This window comes from Heliangelus exortis, chromosome 13 (genome assembly GCF_036169615.1).
Source record: "Heliangelus exortis chromosome 13, bHelExo1.hap1, whole genome shotgun sequence".
NCBI classification, from domain to species: Eukaryota; Metazoa; Chordata; class Aves; order Apodiformes; family Trochilidae; genus Heliangelus; species Heliangelus exortis.
The window spans coordinates 7753868-7766457 of NC_092434.1; the positions used below are offsets into that span (position 1 = coordinate 7753868).

The following is a 12590-nucleotide window of genomic DNA, read 5'->3' on the forward strand; positions in this document are numbered from 1 at the left end:
AATATTGGTCTCTCTCATCAGCAATTTAAATACATGATCAGTCTCAGTGATGCTGAAGCAAAACTCCAGTTATTTCTTAACAATCTCTGGACATGCAATTGTTAACATAGACAAGCTAGGGAGCCAATTTTGAGAAGCTGTTACATTTCATAGTCTTAAATCTTTTAAGGATGGTGATTCACCACCTTTATTCATTAATGGGTATCTGATTCATTGCTGGTTATAGTGGAAATAGATTTTTATATTGCATTATAATTGCTCATACTGCTTTAAAAAGACTGTGCAATTATTTCTATTATTGATGTCTCTTTGGAGAATTTATAGCTTGTCTGTAAAACCTATGACCTGCCAAGTTACAGCATTAGAGCAACCTCTATGTGGAAATTATTTCAATTGGTCATTTTTAATTTATGAAAAGGTTTCCTTTTTAAAAAAAGTTTCAAAGCATCCATAGCCTTTAGCTATGAATAGCCAGTAGCATATAGATCTCCAGTTTTCATTAAAAATGAAAAATGCAGTAATTTTCTTTTGGCTTAGCTTAATTGAAGTGTTTCATAGTCACACGTTTCACAGTCTTGCATATTCTGATTTTCACAGGATAAAAACTGGAATGTTTTTAATTAATCAACAAAATATTACAGGGAAATAAATGCTTCAATTATTTTTACCTAGGGGAAGGGGTGAAAAAACCTTAATTTTCTATAAAAACGCAATTAATAACTTCCATCAGTGCTATTTAAAGTTAAATGGCTTGTTCAGGACCAGCTTAGATGAAATGGGCTATCAGCTTTTAAAGTTTCCCTGTCAATAGCTTGATCAGACTGATTCAGATTGAGATTAAGGGCCATTTGCATTTTAGACCACATTTGTTTCATCTTACCTTGTGAAGAAACTTGATTCTGTTCCACAACTGGATGTGAAACATTCTGCTTCCTGCACAGTAGAAGTTTGAATCATTCCTTATTTTAAGTTGGTTCATTTCAAATCCCTTTATGAACAGTCATTACCTACAGGCTGACTTGTGCTGGCAATGTATGGTGTACAGTGGGGTGCTTGGTTTGTTTTTTGGACTTGGTTTGTTTTTTTAAAGCATTAGTCCATATTTTACTGAGTTGCCTTGGAATGCCATGGGTCTAGCATGCTGCTGGGATAGTTGACCTGACTAATGGCACCAGACTGCAAATGTTCTTTAGCATCACAAGATTAAAGAAATGGACTTATTTTGGAGTATTTTTCTTACTATGAACCAAAATAAGTAATAGTAAAAGCAAACTTGATATTTAGCATTTTTTATTCCCATGGTTTGGCCCAAAATACTTTGTTTGGCTTTGGCAAGCAGTAACTATTAGTTCTCCCATACTGATTATGTCTGTTTCAGAGACACAGACTGCCGAGACAGGATGTGAGCAACATTAGTGTTTTCTGCCACGCTTTAGGGTAAAAGAACTGCTTTTTTGTTTGTGTCTAGCTGTGTTAAACAATGTGAAGATCCCTGATTTTATTTTGTACTTTGGCAGTATGCATAGCTTTGCTATGTCAGTATCAGATAACACTTATTAATTGCTTTTTTTGTGTGGATTTTTTTTTAATCTAACATTTCACCTCCTTAAAGGGAGCACAACAGGATGAATGAGAGAAGATTCTTTTACAAGGCATTGGAAATGGCAAAATTATAAGATGTAATAGTACTGCCTTTAACCTAATGTACAAAGGATTTTAAACCTTAAATCTAGGGTAGGGTTTTTTTTGTTCTCCTTATATTTAACTCAAAATGAGTTTCAAGCCAACAGTTGTTAGAAAAAAAGACAGGGAAATCCTGGAGCAAATACAGCGTAACTTGCTTGCAGTTCAAAAGGCACATTTCCAGTTAAAACTGTGTGCATATAAATTTGTATTAATACACAGTTCCCAAATAACTACACTGTACTGCTTGCTCTGCCTGAGCAAGTATACTTGGTACTTTGGGTTTGCCAGGGAAACAGAGATGTAGTCTCCACTGAGGACATGGATTTAAGTATTTTACATACTTGCTAATAAGGGCTTTTGTGTGGTGTCCAAAATTACTCCAGTTTTACTGGTGAACTGGAGAATATTGTCCGTAGCTGCTATTTTGAGTTTACTTGTGCATCTTTCTGAAAAGACCAATGATGATGTGGTTTTTGCCTCTTCAAAAGTATCTACTGCTAATGGCTATGTATCTGTGTCACTTGGAATTTTTCTTTTATGTAGCTGTGTCAAAGTATTTGTATTCTGGAAGTGGGAGCGACTCTTCGCATGGAAAATACCAGATAAAGTTCTATCCACTTCAGACAACAGGAGAAAGATAAATTTGTACTTGTACTTTTACCCTCAGGTATATGTAGGGAACAGAAGAGCTGAACCAAATAGAGGAAGGAACCATGTCAGTTGTGGGCAGAATCTCTATAGTCTGTTAATCAAAGGAAGAAAAGATGTTGGTGAAAGCAGTCTCGTTGTCTGGGAACAAAGGCATCTTTCTAGATTTTTGCTTTAGGAAACAAAACGGGTTGGTTTGCTGGTACCTCATAGCTTGGATCATGTGAGCAAAATAACTTGTTGGAAATATGAGGCTGTGTATTGTCTGCTTTATAGTAAAATTATCACAGCTCTTCCAGAAAAGAGACTGTAAGTCTTCTGTCAAAATCTGGAGGTAAGAGGAGCAGAGGTACTGTATTGAGAGGAGCTTGTCTTCAAGAAAAGGTAAAAAAGTTCTGGGTTTTGGTTTTGAACACTTTGTTCGGAGTGGATAGTGCTTCACCTGTAGGACTTCTCTTGATGTCCAGCAAGGGAGTATTAATGAGAATGTGTACCAAAAATGTGTTTCTACATTAAATTGGATAAGTTCACCATGATTTCAACCCTTGCTGAATTTGCTAATCTACACTGCATTCACATTTTTGAAAAGTCTATTTATGTCCTTTCTGGAAAGGGAAGGTTCTTCCTCTGTAAGCGAAGAAAAGGTGAATACAGGTGACTCAGCCTAGAGAAACTGCCCAGCTCTGGCTGACAGCTGGTGCACATGTACACACATGGTTCTCAGTAAACCACCTACTCACTACTTACCTGCCTTTTGCTTGACAAATGTTAGTTACACACGTCTGTCTTTCTATAAAGGGTCTATGTTGGGATTGGGGAGCATTTGACTTGATACTAGATATGTACTTTTTATCAGTCATCTGGCCTGCTGTCAGCAGGGTCCTCATTTTCACCTACTAAATCAAACTGGGCATGAGAAAGCCCTCCTAAAGATTATGTGCTTGACAATTTGCATGGGATCCACTCAAAGATGCTCTCATCTGACAGCAAGGTTTTAAAAAATGTTGGAAATAAACTGAAAACACATACGCATAAAACCAACAATCCAATATTGTGTTTTTCCTACCTCAGGCTGAAATTAAGGTAATTTAAAATTACTCCCCTCTTCCTGGCAATCTGCTGTTGACTGTAGGTAGTATGCATTACTCCCAGTATTCTTGTTACTTGTCTGACTCAAACTGAGTAACGTAATCATAAGCCTTGTATATTTAAGGTATATAAATGTGTTTTTCCAATTAAAAATACAGTCAAGTCAGTAGAAAAATACAAGAGTCAAGGGTTTGACCTGCTGTTTAGGGATTGGTGTGCAGAAATTCTCATTCCATTGGAGTCACTGGATCCACTTAAGTGTAATGTATTCAGGAGGCTTAGCTTGGGTATTTATAATGTGTCAGGAAGTTCTCCACAGCAGGTTGTAACTATCATCCTTTGAAGTGAGTGCATAAGCTGATAAGTCAATAGTAAGATGAGTAGTAGTCTGAACCAGTGTTTGTTTACAAAGGGAATTACTGCACATTAATGATATGAATTTAGTCTCCTGTCTGTTTTGCAGTAGCTCTATGTGTCTTCATAGGAGAGTTCTTCAATGAAACATGGTGCCCAGTGGAATGCAATGCCATTCACTCATCAATATATATATTGCTCTACAGCATGGCACTGAAGAGTAACCAGTTTTGACAGCAAATAGTTATGGTGTGCAATGCTCTTCCTTAGGTAAAAAAAACCCCTTGGTGTGGGACCTTTTCTACAGTGGCTGTGTTGATATGGCTGCTTCACTTTGGTTCTGGTCACAGCTGCTTAAAGGGGAAGGCATGCCCTCATCTTGGAGCATTTTTGTGCATATGGACTGATATTCTTTTTAAAGTGTTTGTGCACAGGAGTCAGTGGAAAAAATAGATAGTAAATAGTATTTCTTTACACTGGCTTCATGGTCATACTGTAAACAAGCCTGTAAGTCACTCAGCAAAAAATGTCTGTTCTAGCATCATGTCCTCTTTTAGCAAAAGAGGTTTCTTTCATAAGTTAAAATTAAACTTTCAGATTTTAGAAAAATGAGAGAACTCTGCTATATGACAATGCAGCTACTCTGATGATGTCTGAACCTCTGAAGTTCTGATACTTAGTAGTATTTTAGTGTTTTTTACTGGCAAGTGCTAGAATTAAAAATCACTGCTGAATATCTAAGGTAAGGGAAGGAACTTTCCCCTAATCAAAATAGCTCATTGTTTTACTAAATATATTTCTGTTACCTGTCTTCTTGTTGACAGTCTAAGTTATGACCCTATTAATATTAGTTGAGCCTATTTTCTGTTGTTTTCTCAAATGAACTGGTTCTGGCAGATACAATACAAGATACAAAATCTTCCATAGGCCCTGTATTCAGACTTGACTGTGAATACCTGAAAAAGGCAAAGAAATCTGCTAAACCACAGGGATATACATACACAGATACAACCATATATGTTATATATCAGCTTTTAGAATGAAAGCTCACTTTCTTCACTTACCTTATCCATAGTAACTTTTCAGTCCTTTTGTTTTCTTTTGTTCTTTCCATTTTATTGTTTACAGAAGCCTTTTCTCTTCCAGCCTTTGAAATGGTCAGATGCTAAAAGGAGAGATTATGTACCGAGGGAGAGGAACAATTTACTAGTTAGATTAATATCCATGAATAAATTCATTAGTATGCCTTATGGGGACAGAATTTTTACTTAATGACCAGTGGATATTAACATCAGTGAACTGCTAGAATGAATAGGTGCATGAAGCTCTGTATTCAGCTGCAGCAATTGCTGTCCAGGCTTTGAATCTAATCTGGTCAGATTTTCAATCCTTTCAAAGTAATTGGGGAGTGAATTGCATTCAATAGGTTTAAAAAGTATTTTGACAGGGCATACCCTGTCAAAATAGGAAAAGTTGGAATCATCCTACATTCAGCCTTAAGCAGCCTTTAATGCACTGGTATTTAGGACCACACTTATTTACAGAAGAAGTAAGGTACTAATCACAAGCTTCTTATGAAATTATCTCTAAAATTATTTCAAATATCAGTAAAGCATCCATAACACTGACTTTTTTTTTCTTCTTGTACCTTTATGACATAGATTGGCTGTTATGTCATTGATCAGAAAGAGAACATGAGCAACAAACAAGACATCTTAGAACTTCTTGAAGTGAAGGCTCCTTAATACCCCAGCAACAATTTGGAAACCTTCACGTGATAGGTGTCTTTGCTTTATAGGTCAGCTGCTTCTCTAGTGAGTAGAAATATCCAGTAGATTAAACATATTTCCCTATCTTTAAGAAAAGCCACAAACACTCTCCCAGCACCTAAGCTGTGTGCAAAACTGGTCACGAAGGCTAAAGATCATGAAACTTACTCCAAGCCTCTGTGCCAAAAATAGCAGACATTTGGTATCTGAAATCAAAGGGTTTCTATAAAAAGATGCCTCTAAGCCTGTGGAGTATCCATGTCATTCGTCAGGAGGGTTTATTTTTGGCATGAGAGTTGACACTGCCACTTACAATCAAGGCAGATAGAACGTTACTGAACCGTGAGCTCCAGGAGCAATGCTGCCCAAAGAGCACTGTGACTCTCACGTGAGGAAAGCCAGGGAATGTTACTGTCTGAGAGCTTTGTATCTTAGAGGAGAAATGATAATTATGTAACATAGAGCTATATCATTCTTGGTGAAGTCTTCTAAGATCTGCATTTCCCAGAACAACTCCAAGGCCCTGCATGTGATGATTCTCTCTGCAGGCCAGAAGGGCAACGCTGCATTGTTTATCAGTCAGCAGGGGTTGTTTAAGTGTCAGAAGACATGTTGGTTACCCCAGAGCAGAGTTTGAAGGCTCTTTGCTATCACAGCCTTTTTTGACCCCCATACTTGAACTCTGGTGCAGCTGGGGGTTTTGATAGTTTAAGTAGAAAGCTGCGTTTCCAGAAAAAAAGTTTGTATCTGTCCACATTTCTGGTCCTCAGTGCCATTGTATCTGAGTGCTTTGCAATCGTACCCTCAAAAACCCTTGCAAACATTTTCATGCAGCAAACCTGAGGCATGGATAACCCAATTACTTGTTCAAGGTCACTGAAGAAATCTCTGATGGAGCAGGATGTGAAAGCAAGTTTGCTAAGTGTGGCTGTCCTCTGCAGGACTGCCAACTTCTGACAAAGGGTTTCCTCTGGTAGAAGACTTTATTTTGGCAGATAGGCTGAGTCAATTTATTTTGTTGGACTTCTGGAGTGAAGTTGTGTATCCAAATACAAAGTCTTCTGGCTAGAACATGCTGCAAACTGCAAGATGCCACCCCAGAGTGCTGGGGAGGAAGATCTAACCCCAAGAGAGCAGAGCGCAGGCTGGCAGCTCAGCCAAATCATCTTCCTGAGTGCTGCTGCCTGCTGTAAAGTGCTGGGTGCCTGATGGAATCTGCCAGGGCAGAAAGGGACTCTTGGTGACCCCTGGCCTCTAATCTGCCTGGGTGTAGTACAAGGTAGGATCCTGTTAATCAAAACTAATTAATTATCCAGCTTCAAATTCCCATTTCTCTCTGGGGCTGAGAACATTGGGTGGGCCTCCATGCATAGCAAACAGGCAAAAAACAGCTGATGATGTCACAGCAAATATTTTGTATTGCATATTAGGTGTATGTATTCTGCTTTCAGAACACAGCTGAATATGTTTTCTAAGTTTCATAGCTTAGTTCTATACACATTGTTGGATTCTCGGAGCGATCTGAGTTCCCTCATGTTTTGAGGCCACATTCAGATTTTTCAGATTGTGATAACTATTCTGCTCTTCCTTTTTTTCCCTCCTAAGTTCTTTTAGAAAGACTTCCCTAAAATAAGGCTTTCCCTGCTCACCATTCTTTTATGATCCTCATGAGTACAACAGATCCCATGTTTTTTGCACTGGAAGCACTGTGATGTCTTATTTAATGCACCTTTTCAGGATACACAATTTGTTCTGGCTTGGCAGCAGAGTTTGAAGAGCATCCTGCTATTAGGCAGGCAGCCTGGGAGTTTTGCAAAGATCTCCAATGGTTCTTTGTGTTGAATTTCCACCTCAGTGGCAATATTCCTACCACATACACTTTCTACAGAACAGAGACTAAGGAAAATGTCAGAAAAATTATAAGAAATGAAACGTGTGCGTGACATCCTTCTGTCCCATGGATTATTAGAGTACGAGCTCTCTAAGCAATTCTTTTCTGCAGAGTTCTCTCTCCATTTAGAGCCACATTTCTATTGCTTCTGTTTCTCTGAGTTACAGTAAAATCTTTTTAAACACTGAAAATATTTTCACCCAGTCCTGGCATATATTACTCTGTGTTTGCCTCCAGCCTTGACGTTATAATCTTTAAAATTGGGTAAAAAAACTCAGTTTCTTCCTCATGAAATTATTAAATAGATTAAATAAATCTTAGAAGTGTGAATAAAGCCTGCTTCTAGTGCAAATGTGAAGCAACTCTACTGGATTTAACAAATTAAATTAATAAAATATCCATTTACTCAGATCAAAATTAGACTTTTGATATGCTGACAGCAATTTTTCTGTTACAGGTTGGTAATACAAATATCTTTCTTCACAAACACTGAAAAATTTAAAGGAGTCTAAACCCAATACCATTAATTTGCCCCTGAATTCTTGTAAAGTGAAACCCCTGCCAAGTTTCCAGGGAATGTGTTTGATAAGGACTGGGCATCCTTGTGACCTTACTAACCACTCTCCTAGTGTGGGAATACATCTTAAACACTGCACCCAATAAGAATAGTAACATTGCTAACTTTGTAACAGATAGCTAAAAACAGACTACTTCACACCCTGTGTAAATTATTCCAGTATCTAGTGGATGATGTGCAAAAACCAACGTATGAGACTAGAGGTTTGATTTAAAAATGAAAGAGTATGAGAAGAGAGAGTTCAAATGATGACTCTTGGGTAATTAAAACTGTCTAATCTGGCTCCTTTCTGACTCTAAAGTTATGCATGAAGGTTTATATTGCTGCGACTCAGCCCATTAATGAATAATTGGATAGATAATTGAGGAGCTCACATTACTTCTTTCCATAGTTTGTTGATGGAAAATTAGCACTTGAGAGATTAAAATTTGAGTGACGTTAAAAGTATAGGAGATACCACTAAACAAAAATGTCTTTCTGCAATCTGTTGGGTTCTAGAAATATCCTCCCTTTTTTCTCTTTACTCTTCCCATTTATATTATATTTTTAATGATCTGAAATACTGTAAAATCTGGCACATAAGCATAGTGGCCTAAATGCTGTGTTAAAAATAGCAAGAGCAGTATTAGTTTAAGAAACTTTGTTAACCCACAGCTTCTAAACCAAGCACAAAAGGTGGTTTTGAGGGCAAGCTGTTTAATTTGAGCTGTATAAACTCTGCTTTGTAACACATTAAAGACACTTGATAAAATTTTACAGTTGAACCCATATATATTACTAAATTAACCTAGTCTGGAAGATAACTTTGCAGCCTTCCTCTATATGTGTATGTTATTGTTAGACTGCAGAGTTCACAACAGGGCTTGCCAATTGTGCAATAAACTAAAAAAGATATTGCAAGTGTACAATTTGTCCTTGTATTGATTAGATAGCCACCAAACCATAAACAGAGTTTAGAGTGAATCTGCTGTTTAAAATAGACTGGGACATCCAATCAATACATCCATTTTTAAAAAGTAGTCAAAACTGGGAAGTTTGAGAGAATGCACTGGCATGCCAATGGTCATTGTTTATATTTTGAATAGTCTTGACCCAAAGCTGTGTCTGTATTTGACAGTTCATTGAAAAAGTGTGTTGACTCAGTGATAATAAACTTTGTAGCAGAATTACTGATCTTAGTTTTTGACAAATCTCAGACAATTTACAAATTGATTTTGACTCTCAGAAATTCTTGCTTCACACTTCAGGAATGAGTGAAGTCGCTTGAAAATTCAGAATAAGCTTTGCCAACTGGCCTCTTTCAAAGCATGAGTACTTTAAAGTTCCATGACATAAGAATTGGAGGAAAAGAAATAAATACAGGTGATTACAAGGTATTTGCACTGAAAACAGGTATGTGCAGTGATATATGTATTTTGTTTTTATATAACTGCATAGCTCTCCTGTTATGTTGTTTTAATTCAGGATTTAGAAATTCTGAAATGTCACAGAAACCCTGCTTTATTATTTCTTATTTCCAATATGAAAATTAAAGAAATTTGTAATGATTGCATCACAAACCTGAAAGTTTTGCATCATTTTCACTGCAAGTTCCTACCCCATGGCTGAATGGATTGCAAGATACTGTATCTTATCTCAACCTTGAGAGGAAATTGACATTAAAATATTAGAATCCAGATCTTGTCATAAATCACTCACATTCTAAAACATATTTTCTAAATACATGTTCTCGCAAACATCAGGAAAATCTCACTTTTCTCTCAAGTGAACTATTTGCTTCGGCTCTTTTCTGCAATTACTGTTTTGTTTTTTTAAAAGGTACAATTTATCAAAATGAGTTGGCAAACAAATTAAAATGAACTGTAACTACTTTTCATTACTATACAGTATGTTTCCTATTTTACTTCAGCTTTTCTGTAGATATAACTGCAAGATATTCATTCTGCTAACAATGAGATTTTTAAAATCCTGCTTGATATACTCCATACTATGTAGATATAATTTTCAACTAGACTGCAGTGTTCTGGGAATCCTTGCATAATCTGGAATGTGCTATAAATAGAGCATGCACTCAATACAAGGAAAGCATGATTTATTTTGTAACTATATGCTTGCCACAGTTCCATCTCCCATACAAAGTCAAATTTTTCTTGTCAGGGCTGCCAAGTTGTCAGTTAGGCAGAGAAAGGTCTTGTAATGTGCAAGGTGACTTTTCAGACTAAAGGAAGCAGGAGGGGAAGGAGGTTTCTCCATCTGCTGAGTAACTGGTTTCAGCCCATTTACTGGGCTGTCTATATCTTCAGCTTGAGATTCTCTCCCCCAGTGAGACCAAACTGACTGTTCAAGAAGGTCTATGAGACATTGCCCTGAGTGAGAGCCTCAGCAGGTCTACCACTGGAAAGAGCTGAACCTTTGCAACACAGAGAGTAATGAGGACATAAAAAGTGAACAGTTGTACCCTCACCCCATTTCTGTGTGCCACTCACAGCCTCTGATTTGATAGGAGAGGTGGTTAGGTCTTCCACAGGAAGGAGCCTCGTGGAGATCATTACAGCCCTCTTCATCACCAGTTCCTAAGAGGAGGTGCAGCTCCCAGCAAGGATGATTCAGTTCCTTTCCAGGCTTCTCTTCCCATTCTTTGTCTTGGTGGAAGGAACAGGGAGAGGAGGCCACAGCAATGCAAGAACCAGTGACTTCTGTTCTTCTGTCTGTTTGCATGTTTACTTTGTATTTTTTTTTAATGTGCCAGTGTTTGAATGACATTTTGGAGGAAGAAGGTCACTCTTTTTTGGTTTCTCAGATCTGTGATATCATTATGTTTTGTGTCTTTTGAACTGAATCCATATGAATGACTTGCTTTTGCTGTTGCTATGGAAACTTCAAAATACAAATTTATATTGTGTCTTTCTACTCAATCTGTCTGTATTGCTTTCCTTCATCTCATTTCTTCTGTGAATGCTCCACAGTCAGGTCATCAAATAATTGCAGTCTTCATTCCCAATAAGCTGAATTTAAAAAACAAAAAATCAGTCTTACCTAATTTCTCCATAACTCCAATGTCCCAAAAGAACTAATCTTAAACATTGCTGAAGTGAACAAATTGGAAATTGGTAAGTAGGTGGACATACAGAAGCTCATTCCCATAAACTGGCTTTTTGAATGTGTCACTGAAATGACTGAATTTTGAAAATAAAAAAAAGAGGAGAAGGTCATATTGGGTTTCTGATGTTCCCACTGAATGAGGAAAATGTTACTTTGTAGAAAAAGCTTTATTAAAAAGCAGTCCCTCTTGATGACTTAAGAACTTACTGTGAGATCACCACAGTAGAGGGAATCCTTATGGGCTTGAAATTTATGTTGCAGCTCCAGTGCACCTCTTTTCTTTCCTGCCAGGAAAATTCTGTGTGGCTGCACCACTTGTCTTAACTATTTCTATTTTTAATAGACCTCTTGAGTTTACTGGCAGTTGGTATTACTGAAAGCAGACCTTAACCTGCTGCACCCTATGCTTGGGTGCATTTGGGCAATGTCCAACTTCGGAGGGAACAGAAGACTTCTGAAAAACTGCTCATTTGTGAGCTAGACTACAATGACTTTCTGGAAAAATCTTACAAAATACATCTAAACTCTGAAACTATGTTTGGAAACAGTTTCCAGGCACCTGGTTGCAACTGAGAGGAATTTTGGTATTTTTCACAGCTCAGTATTATTTTGATCAAATGCAAAGGAAATCACCCACCAATTTCAAATGAGTTCTGTAAAAAAAAAACTCTAAAAAGAAGAGCTTTTATATAAAGCACAATTCTAAGCTACTAGGAATAAGTCATTACAGTTAAAGAGATGTAAAATATTGCCTCTTGAGTGAGCATGATTTACAATATTTAAAAATAAATCAAGGAATATGTCACTTCATTGAAGATTTGGAAGCCCCAGGAAACATCAGTAGAGCCATTATTAGCAAGTGACTAGGAACATTACTGTTTCTTACTCACTGGTACAATGGCATAATGAATTTGATCCAAAGTGACAAGGAAAAAAAGCATGAATGCATATTAAAACAGAATTAGGGATCCAGCTGAACTTAGTAAAGAGAAATTATAACTAACCACACATTTTCTGGGGATGTTTTAATCTGTTTTCCACTAATATCCTGGAAAGGTAAAAAAGTAAAAAGAGAACACAATCTGAACCCAGAAAATCTCAACCAGACCTTGCCACACATTGAAATTTTCCCTTCCATCTGCCTTTTGTCAGTGCCTCTGGAAAACCTACAGACAGCAGAAACATCTTACACTCTGGAGGTCACTGTCCCTCTTTAAAGATAGTTACTTCAATCATTGGATGATGCTATTGATCCTGTGCCAGATTTGCTTTTTGAGAGAATCTCAAGCCCTGGGAGAATTCAACTGAACCCAGAGAAGTTACAGTTACATCAGATTTGGTCCCCTGAGAATATAGTCTCCAGAACAAAGTACCCAATCAACCAATTAATCAATCACATGCTGATAACTGCTCCTTTTGCCTGTTTCCTATGCTCCCTCTCCACACCCCTGCTTTCTCCTTCACAGAAAACCTG

General features: G+C 37.4%; 1 long non-coding RNA gene across 1 annotated transcript; it reads left to right on the plus strand.

The window, feature by feature from the left end:
- Nucleotides 1-4137: 4137 nt before the first annotated feature.
- Nucleotides 4138-10924, plus strand: LOC139801992 (uncharacterized). The gene is made up of 2 exons (XR_011728447.1): nucleotides 4138-4284; nucleotides 5439-10924. It is a non-coding gene; the product is annotated as an uncharacterized lncRNA (long non-coding RNA).
- The last annotated feature ends 1666 nt before the right edge of the window (nucleotides 10925-12590 follow it).